This window comes from Colias philodice, chromosome 24 (assembly GCF_061535455.1).
Source record: "Colias philodice isolate Cphi_HAF_F1 chromosome 24, ilColPhil1 Martin Lab GWU primary, whole genome shotgun sequence".
Lineage (NCBI taxonomy): Eukaryota > Metazoa > Arthropoda > Insecta > Lepidoptera > Pieridae > Colias > Colias philodice.
This window is the reverse complement of record NC_143109.1, coordinates 5,179,531-5,204,419: the sequence shown is the minus strand read 5'-3', so window position 1 is coordinate 5,204,419 and position 24,889 is coordinate 5,179,531. Positions and strand designations below refer to the sequence as shown.

Below are 24,889 nucleotides of genomic sequence, written 5' to 3'. Positions count from 1 at the left end.
TTGTAAATTGGAATCGGCTTTTGGTCACTTAAGTACTTTACCAAATCGTTGACAAATTCTAACAATATAAATGATGCTGTCTGATATACTGACATAACAATAGACTATCAGATGAGATCATACCAAGTTTTATAAAACAAATAGCATTCTTATAAGGTCACGCATTATTATTATCGGTATCGAAGGATGTTTTGTAAATATTCGGTAATGTCGAGACGTTTACTCACTTTATATTACTTAAAAGTCTGAAAGTAAAATTTTAAGGTAAAAGGATTAGGCGTTATCCGTTTGAAGCTGTATGTTTTGATTGTGTTAGCGTTCAAACATCTCCGCATTTTACCAGTAGCGATTCTAAAATTAGGCTTCAATAAAACACAAAAGCGTAAATAAGCTCCTAAGTGATCGCTTTTAATTCTATCAAAGTTTACCTACATGACCTAGGTATACAGTTTCCACAAAACGAACGAAAAATAAAGATATTATTGAATAAGTTGCTAAAGATATTGTTATTGTCTGTCAAATTGTAACGCATTTGCGTGAAAGCAGGTCTGCATATTTTTCTTTAACAATCTCTAAAAAAAATTCTGCTTATGAACTGAAAGACTTGTGACTAGCGTAAAAAAAAATTCGCGTTTTTCTGATGGAATACATCCGTAAACAGCACAATATCTAACCATTTTCTACGAAAAACGATAATCACAAATCCAAAATAATAAAATTATTTGATTAATGTTGTCAATCTTCGTTGCGTATCGTCCTTGCAGACAAGATAAAAAGTAAAACAACTAAAACCCAACTACGACAAAAAACGACGCTGAAAAAGTATAAAACAAAAGTTAAATTGATGAACGATAAAGAAGCTATGAACGAAAAGATGTGAATTATATGCAATCAGCCCATGAATACAGGTAAAGTCACAAGCAAATGCTAGTAATATATATATATTCAAAATGTGCAAGTAAAAAGCTTTCAAATGATACCAAACACGGCATATTTATCTTAACTTTATTTTTTTACTCTGTATGTTTTGTCCGCTAGAGGGCGCCACATTAGATTTTGTGAAACCCCATATAGCCTATAACCAGCGGACAATTAAGACGCTTCTAATGATATGTCATTTGTCGAATTCTGATAAGTAGTTTAGAAGTTACGAGGGAACAGATGAACATACATACATACATACATACATATATACATACATACATACATACATACATACATACATAGCCTGTCAAAATCATAACCCTCCTTTTGCTTTGCCGTAGTCGGGTAAAAAATGCGGACCATTTTTAGCCTGATAATGCGGGGTGAGGCAAGTGTTTAATTTTGGCGGGAGGCGGAGAGTGTCCGTTCTGTAGCGTTTAGCTACTATTATGTATTCTGTGCCTATGGCTACATCTTTCTCTTAATTCGATAACATACACAGTATCATCAAGATGACTTGCATGGCAGATGATATACATTATGTTTTTAAAACATCTCCAGTTTGTAAGATGATCACGAGCTACCATGTGTTTCGATCGTGATTGGAGTCCATTGCACTAGAAGCTAGATATTAAACGTGAGTTTTGTTTTGCTAGACATTTGGGTCAACTTTATTTACTCTTCAGAGCATTTGTTTTGTCGTTAAAACTTAATAAAAAGCCCCATATTGTTAGGTATCGTAATAAAAAATAACGTTTTCCAATGACTTCATTTCAGAATGTAACTATTCTGAATTATACTGCAATATGTTTCTTTGGTTAATTTAATTTAAAGTCATTTGTTGCGTATTCGCGTGTTTTCATAGGAAATGCTTCAAATATTATTTATCAAGTCCAAATTTGTTTTCATGTATCAACATTGTTTATCTATCAGATTTCTGAGAACTTTACCTTGATAGTTACAGTTTTTGTTTTTGTTTCTTTGGTTATGGTCCAGGATCCCAGAGCCGTAAGACACAACTTATTTTCTAAAGCATATAAGTTTCGGTTCACAGTAGAGCTCCACAAACATTCAGATATTAAAAAGTACACTAGATGTTACTGTGAACCGAAACTTATATGCTTTAGAAAAAAAGTTGTGTCTCACGGCTCTGGGATCTTACTCTATTAGTAAATTGTTTGCCATTGATATTACCTTTTTACCTCGTTGATGTAGTTACACGTGGTGCAGATGATAAAGAAGAAATTCATTTTCCGAATTTACGACGCCAATTTACTGGAACGTTGGTATAGTATTTAATATACAATTTTAAACTAAGCTCTCTTCATCTGATTATTTATATAAAACTCAATAATTTATCTGAATTTGACCCATATTTCATTCATATACGTTCACTTGTCTTTAAAGTTATTAAAATTGGCACAACCAATTTACAAATAAGGAGTGTCTTAAGGAAAAAATATTGTTAAAATAATAAAAAATCTCCATGTACAAAACTATAGATATTTGTAAATATTTTAATGTTATTTACATTTTTATACTTACACATTATCTATTATCAAAAGTATACGTATGTATATATATATATATGTGTTTCAAAAGAAGAAGAAATAATATTCGCGCCATGTGAGTCCACATTTTTCATCTAGTTTTACATTTCATGAAAGAATGTGTGTTTTAGCACAATTAACATAATGGCAAGAACTGATGTACAATTACTTATGCAAAGATAGCTCTGATGACGACACCTACGCCAGATGGTGGAAATTTAGGCTGTGGAACTGTATATTTTTCATTGAAATGAAATATGTACTTACTTGTAAATTAAAGTACCTATACAGCTTTTAGAAGCGCAATAATTGAATATACCTATATCACTATCTATTCGTATTCTAATTATAATTATCAGAATATAATAAAAAAAACTAATTTAATGTAGGTTTGACTCCAAAATGTGTTGTCCATTTTCATCTCTTGAACCCTTAGGACACTATACATATTATGTTATTGTTAGTCGCCATTTTGTAAAAATTGACTTAATTTACTAATTAATAAAGACCTATAGCTTATTTACTTTCTCATTGTTTTCTAAAAGCGTCATTCATCGCCATTTCACCGCAGATAAGTGGGTGGGTTGTCAAACTCGAATGGGATTAGGGATCCGGAGCTCAATATGTCAGAACTCAGAGATATGGACGACAACTTAATTTTGGTACGAAATGTGATAATGTACCAATCATACTTAAATGTTGTTATGGTTTGATAACCTTCCATGGTTTATCTATAAACTTTATTATTGGTGTAATTTTAAGTCTGTGTAAGTGTAAATTTTAACGTCCCATGAATTCCAATGAAATTAATATCACTGACATTCAATTGTAATGAAGGAGACTTATTTAATCAAGATTCTAGTCCTTCAACGAGTAACTTATTATCTCATAAAAATACATTTCCTACTGTTTTATTTTGTTGGAATTTATCGCTTGCTATTCTATATGCTGCTCATTTACACTATCCATAAGTATTACATGTGCTCCTTAAAATATGAATTATTATGAGTTCACATAAAAAATGGGGTAAAAAAGGGACTGGATCATACAATCCAGTCAACCTTGAGCCAACCAGTGAATTTGATCCGATCAAATTAAATTGACTATTTCTTGCAAAAATTTAAGATAAATATTAAATTTGCAACCTCCAGACTACTTCAGAATTTGCACGTTGCTATCACGCGGACAAACGGCATATTTGTTGTTGATAATGTAACTATGTGAAAGGTATTACTACCGCAAAGATAATGTTGAACAGTATAAATAACATGTAGATAACGTGGAGATATTCGTGTACAATAATATACACATGAAAAGAGTAAAGAAGTAATATAAGAATGTAGGAATAAACACATGCAACGCACATTTAAACTGAAGTGTAAAAATGTCTTGGACATCAAAAATTGATCGAGCCTCTTGCTTTTACAAAATTTCCAGAGAGCACAAAGAGGTCTTTAAAACAAAACACGATTAACATTTTTTATTACATGGCAACTAGATAACGGTATCCCACCAAAAACATTTTCATGTAAAATGTTGCCAAGACGAACCCATATGACTCGCACTGTCAAAAAGTTATCAGATCTCATGTAGAGCCAAGCTTCTAACACTACACGCCCTAACTCTACAAGGCCTAACTTCACAAACTCTACACCTTAGTCAAAATATGTGGCTTGGCCATTTCGCTACATTCACATCGGCGTAAGGTGAAAAATTAATTCACTGTTCATTACTTTTGTGTTATACGATAGTTCTTGTAGTAACGAACGGCCAAGCCACATATTTTGACTAAGGTGTAGAGTTTGTGAAGTTAGGCCTTGTAGAGTTAGGGCGTGTAGTGTTAGAAGCTTGGCTCTACATGAGATCTGATAACTTTTTGACAGTGCGAGTCATATGGGTTCGTCTTGGCAACATTTTACATGAAAATGTTTTTGGTGGGATTTCATTTCTTTTTGTAGGTTGTTTGTAACAATTTTTTTTTAAGTGAAATTTTTATTACATCGTCTCAAACTTTTTGGTCTGTGTAGCGCATGTCGCGTGACGGTCGGCTGCCGAGTAGGTATAAAGCAGTGTTCGGAGTCATTATCGTACAAATACGATAATTTTGTGCCTAAGTTTCACTTTTACCGTGGTTTCATAAAACCACACAACATTTTTTTTTAACAAGGAGTACCTATACATATATATATCTAGGGGAACCAAGTTTTAGATTATTAGATTAGACCTCTAGCGTCATCAAAATTTAATTTAAAATTACAGGTCTCATACAAACTCCCATCTCCTAGTTTAAGGGGTTGGGGGATGAAAGTTACAAGTTTTATAATTTTTTTGTTGTTTGTGTGCTAATACTAGCTTACATACAAAATTTCAGCTTTCTAGGACATTAGGAAATACCTTAAGAATTTTGATGATCATCAGTGAGTCAGTGACGAAATTAGCGTTTTTTAGATATAAATAAAATCTGAAGTATAAAAGCTAATGTAATTAAAACTTAATATGTTCAATAAGTTCGCTATTGACAATATATCCCGAAAATTTTGTTTATCTAGCATAATCCAAACCCAAGTTATGAGGGTTCAAAAAAACGTCGAAGCGCTTCGAGAAAAGGTAGGTAGTGCCCGTGCGCCTCGCTTGGCTCGTCTTGGCGGGGGCACTACCGTGCCCCCAGATCCATTGAACGGAGGACTATTAGCTAATAGATAATTGCGCAGAGATGTGATATCGTATGAATGACACGTGCTCTTGTTATCAATAGAGGACCTTGTTGGAATAGCAAGTGCAGGAACATTCGCGCATTGTATAGATGATGGTAGAGTTATACTGGATATATCTATTTCATTACATCTTTTTGCACCAATTTTTATAGGAATATAAATGATTCGATTTCGAATTCAGGAGATATTAGAATGTAAATGATAAGAAGCAGTAACCCTGTTGCAATGTTAAACATCTTTCGGTTTTAAAACATAATGTAGTGCGGATATGATGGACTATTTTTATGTGTATAGAGAAACATGTATTTTACATCAATAGAAGTCTTGTTTAAAAGCCCATAGAAATCAAAATCTAGGGGACTAATTCAGTTTTCAACAATGATTAGGTAATTTGGTAAAAACATTGTATGTAAATAAACGGTAATCTTGTTTATTTCGCTGCAGTTACGAGATATAAGTGAGACCTATTGTATCTGTCGGCTAATCGTTTATTGATCAAGTGATTTGACAGGCTTCTTAGTAGTTTTGCCTTTTTTAATTTTGAAGTAGGGTTTTGAGAATGGTACATAAGAATAGGTACAATATGTTCGCTATAATTGATTACATTTTTATCCATATATTTTATTTTTTTCTATTTTATTACCTTTTAGGCGCTTGCCTAAAGGAAAATTTTATCAAAAATAATTTCGTTTTTAGAGCTCCCTGGGTCATAAAATAGAGAATATTTTTGCGACAAATACTTAATTGATAAATTATTTGTACCAATGGCGTTAGCTACTATTAAGTATTCTGTGCCAATACTAAACCTTGTCTATAGAAACCTAAATGATTTCTCAGTGATAAGTTCAAGGATGGTCTCTGTATTGCGTGGGCGCATTCAATTTTATGCTTCGTTGTTTTCATTTATTAAAAATTGAAAAGCATTTTCATAATGATGTTTTTATAGAATTATATGCTCTTACGAGTGCGAGTGGATTATTAATGTGGTCTCCTGTGTTATGATAATTGATTTAATTATTATCTGTAGTAGTAGTAGGCATTTTGTCCTATTCGTCAGTTCTATTATTTTCCCAGTTCTTTATAAAAACCATTTTGTTTTAACATACTCTCATATATACGATAGATGGACTTTCTGGCAACTAAGGTTAAATCTCTACAGATTCCTATGTAGTCCCGTAAGTTACCTGATGTAATTAAAATCCAGCTTGAGATAACCCAAACAAACATATTTGTATATTTTCCTTCTGTAATCCAATCATCTAAATACTCTTTATCATATAATATTTATTATGAAACATTGTTTCACAATTGATCTTCTTGTATGGATAATCCAAAGTTTTGTCTTCAACTAAAATATACAAGATAACCAGTTGCTAACGTCTCTTATCAGACGCAGACTAAATTGCAATCAATTGTCGCGTCGCAAGTGATTGGCCAATATCTAGCTGGTCAACAATATTGACCAATCACATCGCTCGCGGGTTAATTGGAATCAACCGTAGTGTCCATTGATTCATTATCATTTATCGTACTGCAGAATACGAAACATTTATTGGGCTTATCAGTAAACGTTGGAGATATACGTCACAGTGATACGGTTTTGGCGAATTCATTAGGTGCGTTGTTTAGCTCGATTTTATCATATCAGAGTTTGAGTCCTTGGTCATAGAATGATGTGTGGTGATCTTAATCGTTGTTAGTAATTTTATCAAATTGATTTATTGGTGATATGAAACAGGCGCTTTACAATAGATGAAATTTGTAATTTAATATGCTGTATGGAATGGAGAATAGGCTGAAAAAATTTATGATCTTTACCTAAAAAAGAAAGACGAAAAATAAATATTTTGACCCGATTGATACAGTGTTTATTTAGGGCTTAATTTTTTGTCTCATTTTTCATAATATAACTAGCTATTAATTGCCGGTATTTTTTCCTGCATGATAATCTATTTACCATCCCAAATAATAAGTCAGTTACACCCATAACATTGTAAAAATAATTTGGAAAATCCAAAAGTGCACGCCTCATAATTTTTTTTTAATAAATATTTATTAATTATTATTTTTGTTTATTTAATAACAATTAAACCACATCGAATCAGACCCTGAAAAATGAAAGGGTTCTATTCCTGAGCATACTCAAGCGTAAGAGAAAAAAAAAGACTCGATTAGTAAAGTATTTCGGTCGCTATCGTGTTAACAAGAAAAAGGATCCGCACATACAGACACACGGACGTCCAAGACAGAACTTTTTTAAACTGTTTTTTAACTAGTTTAAATAACAAAAATGACATCAAAAATATCATGAACGTTAAAAATAGTGTTTTTTCTTAATATGTGTGTGTATGTATTATCTTATAAGTGCAATGTATGATACATAAAGACATTTTAAGTTTGAAAAATCAGATGTTTTGCGCGAAGTGACAGTAGTACCCACCTCAACGCTTCGCTTATGAGGCGTGCAACAGTTACAAAGCAGTAAAAGTTAAATCTCTCGCTAATTAACAAAGTATCTGTAACTTGTGCCAAGTGTTAATTGAGCAATTATAATGTAAAGTGTCGATGTTGGTGTAATAATTTTACACTATCTGATAATTAATTGCATGTAATGCAATATTTGTCTCAATATTTACGTTTGCTTATCAATTATCCAGATGTTAATTGTCTAATAAAAGTTGTGTTTGATAAAGATGATTGTTAATTGTTATGCCATCTGATGGAAAGTGTGTCGTATTAGTTGTTCTGTCGTGGTTCAAATTAGATATAGTTTTGGGTTGGTAGTTTAAAAAATCTAGTCACTGTTGCATTTTAGCTTGTCCGTTGTATTTAGGAAATAGAGAAGCCTTATTTATGGAGACAGATTTGTATTCAATAAAATCAACTTCAAAGAGTTTTCTGTTCCTGTTATAAGGACTGTTGCTAAGAATTAGGAGGAATAGAAAAATACTATAATAATTATTTCCATGTTTATTCTTCGGTTCTACTGCCATTATTTAGTCAAATAAAATGTAGATTATGAAGCTTATTAGCATATTTTGAATGATAATGAGAACAGACGTAATATTTGAAATGTTTCACTAATCTTGAGATTTCCATATTTCCAAACAAATTCTTATCGCTTTAATTGCTCTATTAAGTGAAGCACTAATAATAATAATTAGCGTTATGCCAATTTGGATTAGGCTACTGCGATATTTTTTACTAATGAGTCATTTGCTTGTATTATATTAAAATTGGTTTCAAACTATCGTCAAGTAGCTTACCTATGTACATATAGGAAACAACTACAAATAGAATTCTAGTATACCTATTGTTATAGTTCCTACCGTGTTGCTACTATGTTATTGTGGGTAGATAGAAAAATGTTTTCTCTTACGAAAACTATTGAATGGAATTAGCTGATAACTGTTGCCGAGGAAGATTATGAGCTTGTAATATTATGTATACTTATGAAACAATCACTGATTAATTATACTCAATAGTTATATTCGTCCGTTGATAGTCCACATGGTGTGTAACTGAGAAGGAGATACGGTGCGAGCGAGATAGTTTAATATTGTTTCGGTATACAAAGTTATCGCCATTGCGACAAATTTCTGTGTACATGCTATTTTATTTATTTGCATTGTGTATCGTGATTTTACAATTGTGACGTGTAATGTACGTAAGGAATTATTGTGTGATACGTTTTTTTTTGTTTGTAAATGCAAAATGCACTGTATGTGTCCATGTGATGCAATCTTTGAAGATTATAATATTCTGGGTTACCTGCCCTATTCTATTTATTTGAATTTTTTATTCATGTTCAATATTTCTATTAACATAACACTAAGTTTTTAACACTAACTTTTTTCGGCGGTAGGCGTAAAAAAAAACTAACACGTGTTTTTAACTGCTCTTACGAATTTATTTTCAAAATAACAATATTTTAATATTAATGGTGCTTTAAACTCCCTAAAGTACTCACCAATACTTTCACAATTACTTTTTCTAATACAACAAGCACTTCACTTTAATATTTCGTCAGTATGGAATCAATTCAGCAATCCTTAGCACAAATGTCCGAGATGTTCAATAAAAAAATGATGGAATTCCAACAAGATCTACAAAAGACCACTACAACTTCTACTTTGGCTAGTCCCCCATCAAGATTGGCTTCTGATTTCTTGGCATTCCGAGCATTTGTTTTCACATCGCTTCAGTGTTTGCAGTCTCAAGTTGACGCCCTGAGTCATCTATATGAAAAACTGGAGATGAGAAACCGGCGCAAAATCCTCTTAGTGCATGGTATACCCGAGGCTAAAGATGAAAACACTCTCACTTCCACAGTTGATACATTAATTAAACATGCAAGTGCACAAAACCTTTCTTCAGAGGATATTAGCCGCTGCCATCGTATGGGTACTATTAAGGACGGCAAGCCCAGACCTGTACTTATAAAATTCCGTGACCTCAACACAAAGCAGCAGTTATGGTCGTCCAAGACAAAGCTAAAAGGCTCTGGCATCACCTTGTCCGAATTCCTCACCAAAAGCCGTCATGAAATTTTCATGGCTGCACGGAATCAGTTTGGTGTTTCCAAGTGTTGGACCAGGGATGGGATAATATTTGTGTTGGACTCAAATGGAGCACGTCATCGCGTTGAGAGTGTTGGTGATCTCAAGTGCATCCCTTCAACTGTTGCAGACAATAACAAGCCTCCTCCAAGTTCATCAGCCTCTAATAGAGACCTTGCTAAAGACATCAAAGGTGTTCCTCGCTCTAAAAGGCCAACTAGAGCTAAGTAGTCTTATTTCATTTAATATCAGGATTCGAAAGATTATGTTTTGCTTTTACTCTTAAAATTTTAATTATCTTTGTACTTTTTTGGTTAAAACTCATTAATTTCATTTGACTGTTGGCTGACTCTCAAAATTACTGTAACGTAACGGCACCGGTTTCCGACTAGCCTCCTCTATCCGACCATTTTGATTTTTATTTGATAAAACGTTTAAAATACGCGCGACATTCGTGAAACTGAAGGCTTTCGATCCAATCACTTATCGTACGTCATCTGTCCAAAATTGGGTTTCAAATTTTAACCGACATTTCGTCAATCCAAGAAAAGCTAGGCGAGGGTGTAGTTTGTATTGGATTGAATGCGAAAAAAACATAAAACGGTGAAAATAAACATTTGGATTTTTACGCTAAATACTCTGGTAAGTTTGTGGTTAATTTACTTTAAACGTTTTATTGGTGTTTTAAATTATTAATTTTAAAATATACATGCCAAGATAGCGTGTTTTTATAGGTTTTTTTGGGCAAATAATTATGGACGGAATGAGGAGCTTGTCAAAATAACAACATTCCGAAATCCGACCGAATCGGTCGGTAAAAGGAATTTCGCACTTTTTAAAAGAAGGTAATTTTCTATTATGCATGTTGTTTTGTGGAGGTTTCGTATTAAGTTATTTATTCTAAACGCTATGCTTACATACAACACCTGTATGCGACCAATGCTAACTTTAATGGATTATTTGTAATATTCGTTTTAACTGACACTCTTTTTTGATTTTTTTGTTATTCATTTACAAAGACCGGTCTGGTTTAAAAACCCTATATTTTACGTTTATGACACATAATTGCATAACTACGAAATTGTGAGATCTTTATAAGTGTACATATGAAATAGAAATGAACTAAAAATGAATATCAATTTCGGTTTAGAGGCTTTATTACGCAAATGTAGGTTTGGTCGGAATCTAGGTGCGATATATTTCCCTGTTTCCGTCCAACTGGGTTGCTTTTGCTTGCGCTGTGCTTGAGTGAAATTGCATGCGTTTATTTCAGGTCATCATCATGAGTGATAAAAAAGAGGCTGAAGTATAATTCTCATTAGCTGAAATAATACTTTTGGTGAAATGGATTTTAGAATTGGGCAAAGTAGTCAATGGGACATTCTAAATTAGTGTGGATGACCAGTGAACTACTACAGTCTAACATAGAGTTAGTTTTTGTTATTATAATAAATGCTCAAATATTAATTAAAACTAGCGGTCCGCCCCGGCTTCGCCCGTGGTACATATTTAAAATATCTCTCCATAAGAACCATCCTCGTACTTCAAGTAATATAATAAAAAAAGAATTATCGAAATCGGTCCACGCGTGATGCAGTGAAAAGACGAAACGGGTTTTTACGAATTTCCATTGTATTTCTATTGTCATAAAGTTGATTTTAGTAGAAAATATTTGGCTGGTCGGAATCTAGCTACTCAGTGGTCGGAAACACGTGTATTTGTACTCAGTCGGTCGGAAAATGGTGCTTTCAGTTAATTTCCAGTCGTGACAGTTAAAATCCAAATTTAAGTAATAAAAAGCCATTATGAAATACAATTATGTGCATATTTTAAAATATAAGTTCGTAATCTTTCATAATATCATTTTTTCTTATGACCTCTAGAGTATTTAATTTATCTTTTAAAGGATTCATTTAGCCGTATCAATCAGTGGTCGGAATTCGGTGCCATTACGTTAATAACTAATTTTCATCTTTTTGATTTGCTTCTTTTCAATTTACTAGATAGTAGATACGGTTATATGCAAAATATATTTATTAACGTACCTTCACAATATTATTAAAATAACTTTGTTTTTGTATTTGTCAACTGTCAGATGTCATGGCTTTGTCAAATGTCATAACTGTCTTAATCAAAGTCATTTCGGGTATTGCCAGTTACAATATTCAGTTAAGTTTTTGTCTTGGTTTTGTTTAGAAATTATTGATTTGTCGATATGTATAAACTTTTATATTGTTTTATGTTATTTATAACTTTTTGGCTTGTTTTTAAACTATCTAATGTTACCTACTTAATAATTGTGCTTAATTGTGATACTTTTACTGTTGCGGTGGGTACAGGGTAATCAAGCGTACCTTTAATTTTACAAATTTAAGTTTTATTTTATTCATATTTTATATATATATATATATATATATATTTATTTATTTATATATTATTATTATTTATTATACTGTATTTACTTATTTTATTTTATTTATTATTATTATTATTTATTTTTTTTTTTTTTTTAGATGTCAGATGTTAGTGTGAATTTTGATATCAATGCCGATTTATTAACCGATTCGTCGCTCTGCAGTGAGGATAGTTTTCATAGTGCCATTCCTCCTCCTCTCGATTTTTCCCTTTCCTCCTTTTTTAATGATGTCCCTAAAAATTTTAATGCCATCCACATCAATGCACAAAGTATTCCGGCACATTTTCCTGACATGCTCTCATCGTTTACGTCAAGAAATATCCATGCCATCCTTGTTTCAGAATCCTGGCTCAAACCGTGTCATCCATCAGCTGCTTATTCTATTCCTGGCTTTCACCTCATACGCAACGATCGTGTTGGGAAGGGTGGTGGTGGCGTGGCGATCTACCTCCGATCTCATATCCCGTTTAAATTAATTTGCTCCTCCCCTCAACCTCCTCCTTCCAATTCAACCGAACATCTCCTCATTGAAGTACACTTGCCACATTCCAAAATCCTCCTTGGCGTTTTTTACAGTCCTTCTCTATCCATTGATTACTTTTCCTCTTTTGAAACCCTCCTTGATAACCTGTCTCCACAATATGAGCATTTAATTTTTATGGGAGATTTTAACACATGCTTGCTTAGAGGTGACAGCCGTGCTAATAAGCTGCACTCCATCCTCAACTCCCACAACCTCCACACCATTTCCTTAAATCCTACTCACTACTTTCCTGGCTGTAATCCCTCACTATTAGATCTGATGATTGTCTCCTTACCCAACCTCATATCCAAGCATGGGCAGTGTCCTGCCGATGCTTTTTCCTTCCATGACCTTATTTACCTTTCATACAAGCTCCGATCTCCTAAATTCAAACCCTCCACTGTTCTGCTTCGTAATTTTTTGGGGATGGACAGAGATTTACTCCGGTCTGATGCGAAAACTATCTGTTGGCGTGAGGTCTACGAAGCAGAGCTCATTGATACGAAAGTGTCCTTATTTAACAAGCTGCTTGTAGATTTATATGACAGACACGCGCCATTACGACCAGTTAAAAAGAAGCACACACCGGCTCCTTGGCTTTCACCTGAGCTAAAAAGTCTGTCGTTGAAAAGGAATCGTGCTAAATCCAAACTTAAAATGGCTCAAACGGACGAAGCGCGGGCAAAGTATAAACGAATACGTAATCGCTGCAATGTATTGTGCAGAGACGCTCAACGTCGTCATATCCACAAGTCTCTTGAGAACGGTGATTCAGTTTCCAACTGGAAATTCTTGAAAAGTTTAGGCGCTGGTAAAGTGACTCACAACTCCCCTCACAATCTCGACATTGAACAGCTTAATGGGCACTTTACATCGTCTCCTTCTCTTGAAACCAGTAAGAAAAACCGTACTCTTGCCAACCTCTCCTCACTCCCTACCCCTGACTATCCTGCTTTCCTTTTCAGCCTTGTTACTGAACGGAATGTTAATAGAGCGATATTGTCAATATCATCAAACGCAGTTGGCTGTGACCTTGTTAGCCGTAATATGATCATTCCTATCCTTGACCTCATTGTACCCATTATCACTCACATTTTCAATACCTCCATTTCCACTAGCGTCTTTCCAAGTGTTTGGAGAGATGCACAAGTTATTCCATTACCTAAAAAATCTAATCCTAATTCCTTTTCTGATTATCGTCCCATCTCTATACTACCTTTCCTCTCCAAAGTCCTTGAACGTCTTCTTCATAACCAACTCACCTCTTTCCTTAATACACACAATATCCTTAGTGACTTCCAATCTGGTTTCCGTCCTGGTCATAGTACGACTACAGCTCTTATCAAGGTTACTGACGACATTCGTGCTGGTATTGACAATAAGCAGCTCACAGTACTGACTCTGCTGGATTTCAGCAATGCCTTTACTACCGTTGACTTCGACATACTGTTGGGTTTGCTGCGTTTAATTAACATATCTCCTTCGGTAACTGACTGGTTTCGTTCCTACCTTACCGGTCGGAGGCAGCGTATCATGATAGGTTCTAAACACTCGTCTTGGTGCGCAGTCTCTGCTGGTGTTCCGCAAGGCGGTGTCCTGTCTCCTCTCCTCTTCTCCATTTTTATCAATTCCTTATGTTCCCGATTGACGGCTCTGTACCATATGTATGCAGACGATTTACAGATTTATACCCAGTCTACTATCGATGACTTACCTAAGGCAATAGATTTTTGTAATAATGAATTAGCTTCTATACTTAGTTGGTGCGATGATTTTGGTCTTAAACTAAATCCTTCTAAAAGCAATGTCATCATAATCGGTAGTCCTTACCTAATTTCTGAAATCGACTGGGGTATTTTGCCTAGCATCAAAATCGGTGACGTAGTCTTGCCTTACCAAAAGGTAGTCAAAAACTTAGGTGTCCTGTTTGATCAAACGTTGTCCTGGTCTAATCATATCCAGGAATTGAGCCGTAGGATTTATGCCGCTTCCGCAACGCTCCGAAGGCTTCGTAACTTTTTGCCCATTCCCACTAAAATTATGCTAGCACAATCCCTTCTACTTCCTATTCTTGATTACGCTGATGCATGTTTTCCTGATTTATCAGTAGAGCTAACTGATAAACTTGAGCGACTCCAAAATTTTTGTATTAGGTTTATTTTCGGCCTTCGAAAATACGATCACGTTTCCATCTACAGAAAAAAGCTCAAGTGGCTCCCCATCCGTTTTCGCCGGAATCTCCATTTGTTGCAATTACTGTTCCGTATCCTTTTTGATCCTTCTGCTCCTATTTATCTCAAAAACAATTTTTCCTTCCTGCACAATGAAATCTATTCTCTTCGCTCGGCTGATAGACTCACCTTGAGTGTTCCAGTTCGACGTACTCACTTCCTTGCTAAATCGTATGTTGCCACTGCTGTCAATCTTTGGAATTCTTTGCCACTACCTATTAGACAAGCTAAAAATATATCTTCTTTTAAAAACCTTTTGCGACGACATTTTCTCACTACTGCTTTCAACTCGGCACATTAACTATGTATTTACATATTATTATCTATACACAGATATGTATATTATGTATGTATTTATACAATTTTATATTTGTTTTATGTAGTATGCATGTATTTAATAATATGTACCATGTATATAATTTATAGTTAAATAAGCAAATTGTATATATTATTAATAAAAATGTAATTGTGTTTATTCGAGTGTAGTATATTCATCTATATTTATCTTTATTTATATATCTACCTGTAGGCTGTATATCTATTTTAATTATTATCATTTATTTATTTATCTTGTTTTTTTGTTCCTTGCCTTTTTTCTTCTACCTACCATCGTAATTTCAGTAAGCTTGTTACCTTTTGCCCAGGTTGCCTGGAAGAGATCACTTCTAAGTGATAAGGCCGCCTAATAAACTATACTGTTTTTTGTTCTGTATATTAGCAATAAGTTTTCTATGTATAGTTTTATTGAAGAGTAAATAAATAAATAAATAAATAAGTTTTCACTTAGTGTTATGTTTAGAAATTAAAGACTTTTTAACGGATTTTAAACGCGATTTATTTATTCCCGACGTTTCCGTTAAAAAGTGTTTAATTTTCTAAATGTATAATGCTCGCGTAAAATCAAACACTAGAAAATACTATTAGTGTTATGTTATCAAAATCGTAATTAATCGCTTTCTTTCGGAAAATATGCTGAATTTTGACCTTGTCGGAAGAAGGCTTGACTTTGTATCAATATGTATGGTATTGATGATTGAAACTCTCTGGGCCACTTGATTTTAAAGCTATTTCACTAACCACTAAATGAAACATGCGATTGTAATTACAAGTTAATACATAAACTAGTGTCTACTTACTGGACAATGCAGGGAAAACCTACGTCAATTTTAACACCCATTTTGTTACCGTTTGATGTCTCGACACATACACGTAAAGATGTAAGGTAAACATGTGTTTGTACACACAGACTTTTCCTACACAGGAAAAGTACTATATTTGTTGAAATATAGTTAACGTAGTTATTATTTAGTAATCTATTATTTTAAGGCTGGACTGGACATCCTCCTCCTTCATTAAAAAAATGTACACACATTCTTAGAATGTTTGACGCATTTTCAGCCATTTAACTGGTTTGGGTGTTTACATCGAACCTTATGGATGACATTGGTTGTTTCAAAATATGTACAAAATTAAACGGGATGAATCAGAGAATTAAATATTATAGTGGGATAAAGTTGATGCAAGACAATATATGGTGATTCATTTAAAGTATCAATTAAAATGAATTTAAATCTGAGAACTTTGTATTCATACCAATGCATCAAGACATACGATACATATGTTCGATTTCAATTCCTAAGAACTATTTGACCTCAATTGTCACTGTAAATATGGTACATCAATATGAGTAATTGTTTAGGAGTTTGTTGTCAAGCAGAGGGGTCAGGACGTTCGTAAGGGAAGCGTCAAGAAAGGACTTTGTTTTGGTGAGATGGTGTGCGAATTGATAGGATGTAGAGATAGCAAAAAAGTTTGTTTCTTTTGTTTTACAGTGTATTTATAAATTTAATTTAATATGTGATTCCTTGAAGCTTATATAAATTATCAAAATGTTTTTAAAATTGTCGTCTTTCAACGACTTGATTAAAAAGACTTGAAAGGTAATTTTGGGAAACTTGGTAGAATGTTAATTTAAAATCAGACTGTAGGTATAAGATCTCGTCCATTATTATGTAATATTAAGGCGCAGAAAATCTTAGCTACGTATATATTATGAGTAACGAGTAATTGGCCCAAATCCAACATTCTTCTTTTATAAATCATTTTAACACCTCTCAGACGTTAAGCGTAGAACAAATGCGAAGTACCTAAATGTATGAAATTACGAGTAATGCAAAGATTTCAGAAGCGTGAAATTAGCTTGGTGTACAAGATGGTAGAATTTTAGTCAAGACAGGATGTGGCCGCGAAAAATAAATTCATACGATATGAATTTAAAAAATATGTAGGTACTTATGTTTATCTTTATCAGATTTAAGTATTATCATAACAATTTATTAACCAAATTTTAATCTGACGAGCTGTAGATATTACGCGTTAAAATTATAATTAACTTTACACTTTTTATTTTTGAAGTTACAAAGAAAAAAAATAATTATGTAGACTTGCTAAATGAGGATTGTTAAATTTTTTGTACAAACATTGTATCCAGGTAAATATTTCATGTTTCATATTTCAGTTTCATTTCATATGCTGTAGTTATTCTGGGGGATTTTTTGACGTGTAATTTCATACATTATTTGTCCTTTCAACTAATAGATGAGATAAGCAGAACCTTATCAAATCGTCTATAAAATATGCCATGCAATTCAAGACACGAAACTGAAGTTATAATTAACGCACGAATGTATGGAAATATAAACTGAACTTTTCCTTAACCGTAAAAATGACAAGTTACTGTAGGACCTTGTTCGTTGCCAAATTTTCAAGATTCTGGGTCAATGCGTATAAGGGTTTTGATAAATTTTATTTAAGTAATATAAATATTAGCGACATCAAGTGCGATTGTTGATACAGCAAATATGGCTCGTCAATTTATGAAATGTATCGATTATTTTCGCATTTAAAACAATCTGAATTAAAATAATTGCTATACATAAGGGACCATAAGCAGATAAATATGTGCAACTGCCACATTAGAACTGTTATTCAGAGATTTGCAATAACTTTTTGGGCACAATATTGAAACAAAAATAAGAGCAGAAAAATCGATCAGAGTATGTATTGGAATTTATGTCTTACCGGAGCAACACCTTTGACAGGTAGGCAACTCACGATTATCTACTCTAGGGGTAATGAAATCTACATACAATAACCTATTAGTAAGATTATAAGAACTAAATACTAGTCCAATAAATAATAATATTACAGCATATAGGAAGCAAATGTGTCGACCAACCTGTTTTGGCAGGAGCATCAAGAGACATTGGATTTTGGCAAACGCACAATCAATGTTTATTTGCAGCTATTCTCGGTACCACAGGTTCAAGGGCTAGGGCGGTTAAATAACTAAACAAACAGAATTACTAAACACGTAGAAATATTCTGGAAAGGAACTGGTGGGGCGCCTAAAGGTAAACGCTACAACTACCCATGAACATTTGCAAAGGTATCAGATCGTGCACACCTTTGCTTCTTCCACCATGAACTTCTACCATGAACATTTACAGAGGTATAACATCGTTTGCAGACCTTACCGCCTGTACAAATAGATTGCCGAAAAAGGGAAAGGATTTAAAGAAAGAATTGAAGAAAGGATTGACGAAAGAAATAAAGTAAGGGACTGGGAAGGGTAAGGAAAATGGATATGGGCTTCTGGCCGGAGTGGGGGACCATCCAACAAAAGATATCTAAGCAGTAGCATACGAATGCTACTACACTAAATATGAACCTTTCTAGACCTTTCTGTCTACCATTTGTCATAGACAGATCAAAGAAAGTTTTGGATCGCTTCCAGAATCAACACGATTATCGGCTTTTTTATGAGCAATGCCATTTTTATTGTAACGTTTGTTTTGTGGAGCTGTTAAAAGGAACTTAATCTTTTTTTAGGTTTTCCAAGAACTTTACATAGATCGCGTCATAACTATTAACTTGTAATAAACGTATCAAAACACCGACAGAACGAAATAACATAGGTATAATATATTTAATAGAACTGAGTAGCTACACTACCTCAAAGATGGCGTGGAAACGTGTGCGTACAAACTCAATTTTCAATCGTTTTAACTTATATCTCATAAACGGTAATTCATGGGGAAAAAAGACGAGAAGTATTAAGATACTGGGTTACACAATAAAAATCTTAAGCTTCAATAAACATAACATTCATTCTTTAAGTAAAAAAAAAATAAAGAGGATGCGGACCTGCGTCATTGATTTAAAATTTTAATCCATCACGAATCCTTCCTCACGAAATCTTTATATTGATAACAAAAAACTTGGAAAAAAATGCTTTTTATTTACCTATACATAATTCCAATATGTATATAAAATCCGTTTTAATCTTTTTTAATACCTGTTAAGTCTCTATATTATATGTAATTCAATCAACTATTTTAAGCTTTATCGGAAAATAAATTATTTCTGTCAAGAGTGATTAGCTGCATACAATGGTAATAAAATGGCATAAGTAGGCTTTACATTTGAATAAATTATTAATATTTAAATAGAACAAAATTTAGTTGTAATAAATAATAAAATTCAATTTAATAATACCTGAAAATTATTTCTCTAATGTCTAATTTTAAATGCAAACCTCTTCATTAGGTCATCAGCCTTTTTTTAAGTGGGGAAATTATATCAACAGCCTGCAATTATTACTGAGTTAGCACTTAGCGAGTTAAATTCCAATCAATGAACAAAAAAATTCACCACATCTTTATATTGTCAAGACGTTTGCCCCGGTTTCGCCCAGAATAAGAAATATAGCCTTTACTCGCCAAAGATGCATTTTTCTCAAGGTAAAATAATGTACAAATCGATCAAGACGTTTCTGAGTAAATTCGTGATTTAAACAATCAATAATTTTCTATACCTTTATAGGTCGAGTAGTTTTTGGTTAAAATCCCAACAAACGAACAAAAAAGTATTAAATACCTTTATAATATTTTGTACCTATAGATTAGAAGGTCAGTGTTCGATTCGCACAATAAGTGGCAATTTGATTGATCCTTGTAGATGCAAATATGGTCGATACCAAACATCCGCCCCCTAAACATGGTGATGGGTATTATACTCCAGTCAGTTAAGACAATCAATTCACAATAATTCCAAAAGTTTTCAAACTTCGGTCAAGTGAATGGTACATTGGGACGACAATAAATCTCATTTTGCAACCTTGTCCGCAGTCCGGAACTGCAATTAAATTATTTTTTGCTGTATGGTCGTGAAAAAAATTCCAAAAGTTCTGCAAACTTGGGGAAGTATTCGATATAATATTTCATATCACGTATTAAATTTGCAACCAGTCTCAGTGTACGGAACATCTTTTGATATTGAATATTAATGTTTTTTTTATTTATTAAACTGAATGAGGTTGCAAATTTGTAAATGAATCAGAATATATGTTTTCGAAGTTTGCAACCAAGTTCCAAAACTTTTGTAATTATTCCGAGACCACCTTACTCGAAAAAATGACCACGAATTAAAAATAGGTAATTATAAATAAACATGTTCCGGTCAACGAAAAAGGTTGCAAATTTATACAACTGTTCGGTATATATTTCCGATATCTGTGTCGAGTTTGCAGAACTTTTGGAATTTTTTTCACGACCATACAGCAAAAAATAATTTAATTGCAATTTTAACAATGTTCCGTACACTTAGATTGGTTGCAAATTTAATACGTGATATGAAATATTATATCGAAAACTTTCCCAAGTTTGCAGAACTTTTGGAATTTTTTTCACGATCATACAGCAAAAAAATAATTTAATTGCAATTTTAACAATGTTCCGGACTGCGGACAAGGTTGCAAAATGAGATTTATTGTCGTCCCAATGTACTATTCACTTGACCGAAGTTTGAAAACTTTTGGAATTATTGTTAAATTTTCGATTTCGGATGTCGATTCTGACTGATCTATTATTAGTGTTATCTAGTTGTAGTGTTGTTAAATTAGATATTGTCATAAAACAAAGACAAAATATTATACGTCTATATATTATGATTGTTTGTTTGTTTCAACATAATAAAAAGTAGGATTATTATTTTTATTAATATTAATATTTATATAGGTAAGACGTCTCTCTCTTTAAAATAACTTTATTTTAAAATGTTGCTAATGCAGTACGATATCAATTATTATAAAACGTGTATTTAGCCATGAACTTGTTTCTTCTGTTAAGGTGATGAATTAATTTTTCTAACATTTACGGCCCTTTTTAAACCTTCGTAATTTTTATATTATTAAAGTTGTCGTGATGAAAATTCTTGACAAGAAAGTTCAATAGTAACACAATACGTCTACCGTTTTAGAAACATGATTCCATGATATTTTCTCGATAGAAAAAAAATACAAAGTTCTCATTGTTATTTTTTTTTAATCTCTGGCATCTTCAAAATAACAAACGTAAAGTTACGACTTTTTGGATATTAACTATAAAATATACAACCTATACGTCTATCGTGTTAGAATTTTGAAATATGCGATGGTTTTGAAATAAACAAGAAATACTTGAAATTAGCGCCTGACCAGCCAATATAGCGAGAGCCGCCCTGTACCTTCCTACCCCGATCGCTGCACGAGTCATTCCCGCTACGGCCGTCACACGGGGAACTTGTGTCGCTTGCGCAATCGTAAAAAAGGGTGACAACACGATAAGACAAAATGAGACAAATGGGGACAATAAAGAAAATAAGAAGAAGAAACATAAAGGTTGGAGGAAAAAGAATGCTTACAATTGGAACAAATTAATGAAGTAAGTTGGTTTTATTTTAAATTTGATGATAATTGTATTATAGACGATGTTTGATATGTACCCCTGTTTTAAGTACATAACGAATGTGTAAGATTTTTTCATTTATAGCATAAATAATCTTTTCAGAAATCCGGAATCCAGAAGGAAAATAAACCCACTGATTGTTCACAATGTGAACCCACTCCTTCGTAAGTACCTTTATTCAGTCAAAAATGTATGTTATCAACGCTCTACTGGTTTTATCGTATGATTCCATTTTTAGCAAAAAGCAACAAAGTGCAAAGAAATAAAAAATCATGGTGAACTTAGTGGAAGTATGGTGGACGTAATATGGAATTATGGAACAGGAGCTCGTTGGAGTAGTATTATATTTTAAAAAAATACGAAAAAATTTCAAGAATTTCTTAGTAGGTGGTAGATAAGTATGTTGTATAAAGAATTTGATGTTGATATTTATTTCATTTATACTTACTACACCTGTGCGGGAAATTGCTTAGTACTAAAACCGGTTTATATTCATATTTACATAGTAATGTGAGTTTTCATTTCGAAAAATTTTGTGTAAGTAAATTAAATTGAGTTCCTGGGTGATCTGGAAACACAATTGGGCCCGGAGGATGGCGCTGCAGTCACTCCTCCTAATCACATGAACCGATTTGGAAATTTTGGATGAATATTTGTGTGCACATTTCATTGTTGTGGGATGATTGGTTGATTCGTTTTCACATTAGCTAATATTATGTATTTTTGTTGTTAGAAAGTAAACTTAATTTAATGTTTATAATACATTATTATTGGTATAAATAAGCCAGTGTTCGTCTCACATTGCTGTACCTGCCTACCTATCCTACCAGGGCCTAACTTTGTTCTGGCTATTTTATTTTGATTATTTGTAATGAATAATTACAATTATAATAGAGTGCAAAAAATAAATACATGCGTCAATATATTTTGTGTTTTTTTTAAACAATTTTTTTATTTAAAAAAATATAATTCCGACCGCGGCTTTGCCCGCGTGGAATTAGGTTATATCGTGAATCCTGTTTTATCCCACAGAAGTGTTCAGTTCGGATAAAAAGTATCCTATGTGTAAATCCAGGCAATTAGCTATATTTTATCAAAATTGGTAATGTAGTCTTGACGTGATTAAGTAACAACTAACAAAAAAATATACAAATTAACATCCAAAGTTTCGCATCAGTTTTACTGTATTAGCGATATCTTCCACTCTTGACTTTGACTGAGAAGAATTAGGGTTTATAACTTCTTTCAGAAATAGTACCTTTCATTTCTGGGCATGATGTAATATCTACGTCAGCATCAAATTCTATCTAAATCAATTCAGTAGTCCGCGTAATTAGGTACCATTTCATTTTTTCAGAGTAACAATATTTTTTGTTATTTTAAAGATTATTTATAACCTGTATTATTTTGTAATAAAGTAAACATTACGAAATAATAATAATTAATAATTATTAATAATGTCTAAGTAGTTGTTAAAAAGAAGATAATTTTGTGTTTATAAGCAAGAAAATAAAACCAATAAATCAACAATTAAATATATATGTATAACAATATTATAACTGTATGACGACTCCATACATGTTTGTCCCGAGTCGGCCAGCGGCAGCGCGGCGAGTATGCAAGAATGACTACGCGCACACCCGCGTTCGCGATAGCGAGCTATTAGACTCCGCCCGCCAAGCAGTGGATTTTTTTTTGTGTATCGTCTTAATCTGGTATTTCAAAGAACAATAGACGCGACAGCAGCTCGATCTATGAAAATGTTTGTTGTATTACGGACAGTCTATGTATTGTCGTTTTATGTTAGTACTCGCCTGTGTCGCTAGATGGCGTGAATATCAATAGCAGAAAGTATTATTCTGTACGCGTTTTTTATTTATTAAAAATAATTATAATAAAATTAAAAATATTTTTGTAACTAGGTAATCATTTCGTTAACGTTCACGTTTCAGGAAAAAAATGATATGTGGGGAATAAATTACAGTTAATGAGTGTAAAGCAATTTATTAGGTAGTTACTAGTTATCTAGCATAAAAATAGTAAATACAAATAGGTTAATCAATAATCAGCAATCACTAATCACAGACAGACTTAATGACTGGTGCTCTTGCATAATTTAATTTAAACTATTTAAAACTTTTCAGTAATTCTATTATTCCACAGTTATCAACATTGTAAACACAGCCTTCACATCATTGTAAATAGTCTTCACGTACGTCCGTCACTTTATTCAATTTCAATTGAACAATTTCTCACGCTACAATTTTGAATAGTGCGAAAATGTATTTTTTTACGTGCAAAACCGGTCGTCGCGTTTAGTATGTGCGACGGCTTTATGACCCAAATGTGGTGGCCTTAGCCACCGCTGCCTTAGCGCTTGCGCGTGCGCAGCGCCTATAAACACTTGTTATGTAATTTGTGAACCAGCTTTTTGGATTTTGGTTTTATTTTTGATTGTCAATAAGTAAGTCATATTGTAAAAACCGATGTTGATACAACCTTTATTGTTAATTTATCGCGTTCTCTTGCTTGAACTATAATATGAATTTCATAAAGATTTTCATTAGATTATTAGTTTAAAAGTGTACTTACAACATTTGTTTATTTGAAACTAATGAAACTATTCCTTTAAAAAAAACCTTGCAATTTAAGAAGATTAAATTATTTTTATATTTTTTTTATTCCAGGTAAGGATGCGGTTTCTTGATACCACGAAGGGAGCTGCTGTTTTCATGAAGTGTGTCCATCAGTCGCCTTGGAGAGGTATTTATTACTAGGTAGTAGGTACATGTTAATAACGTCGTTATAGAATTAATTTAAGTACTTATAAAGTATAAATTATAAACATGCGTAATATGCTTCGTATTATAACTTGAATTAATACAAAAATGTAAGGTTCAAAGGTAAAAAATCAGTCGTCAGTGACTGATTTTTAACTTCCGAATTTTAATTAAATCAAGCTCATAATAAAATCAGCATCAAGTAAAGCAGTTAAATGTATACCTACATTTAATCTTTATATATAAAAATGAATCGCAAAATGTGTTGGTAAGCGCATAACTCGAGAACGGGTGGACCGATTTCGATAATTCTTTTTTTATTATATTCCTTGAAGTACGAGGATGGTTCTTATGTAGAGAAAACGTAAATATGTACCACGGGCGAAGCCGGGGCGGACTGCTAGTTA

The 24,889-nt window shown here is 33.0% G+C and overlaps 1 protein-coding gene and 3 long non-coding RNA genes across 5 annotated transcripts in view; 3 read left to right on the top strand and 1 right to left on the bottom strand.

Annotated features, from left to right (window-relative positions):
* The window catches only part of Mitf (transcription factor Mitf), a 105,003-nt gene that overhangs the window by 4,933 nt on the left and 75,181 nt on the right, over nt 1–24,889 (top strand). The window lies entirely within an intron of this gene.
* LOC149477721 (uncharacterized) lies at nt 10,107–11,702 on the top strand. Of its 2 annotated transcripts, none has more exons than XR_016317581.1 (2): nt 10,107–10,389; nt 10,482–11,702. It is a non-coding gene; the product is annotated as an uncharacterized LOC149477721 (long non-coding RNA). The 2 variants fall into 2 exon arrangements; XR_016317580.1 differs by having other exon boundaries at nt 10,469–11,702.
* LOC149477708 (uncharacterized) overlaps nt 20,527–24,889 on the bottom strand; it is a 298,415-nt gene continuing 294,052 nt past the window's right edge. The window contains exon 3 of the long non-coding RNA XR_016317552.1: nt 20,527–20,839. This is a non-coding gene — a long non-coding RNA (uncharacterized LOC149477708). The remainder of the gene's footprint in view (nt 20,840–24,889) is intronic.
* LOC149477720 (uncharacterized) lies at nt 21,103–23,028 on the top strand. Its single transcript, XR_016317559.1, has 3 exons — nt 21,103–21,678; nt 21,805–21,866; nt 21,941–23,028. It is a non-coding gene; the product is annotated as an uncharacterized LOC149477720 (long non-coding RNA).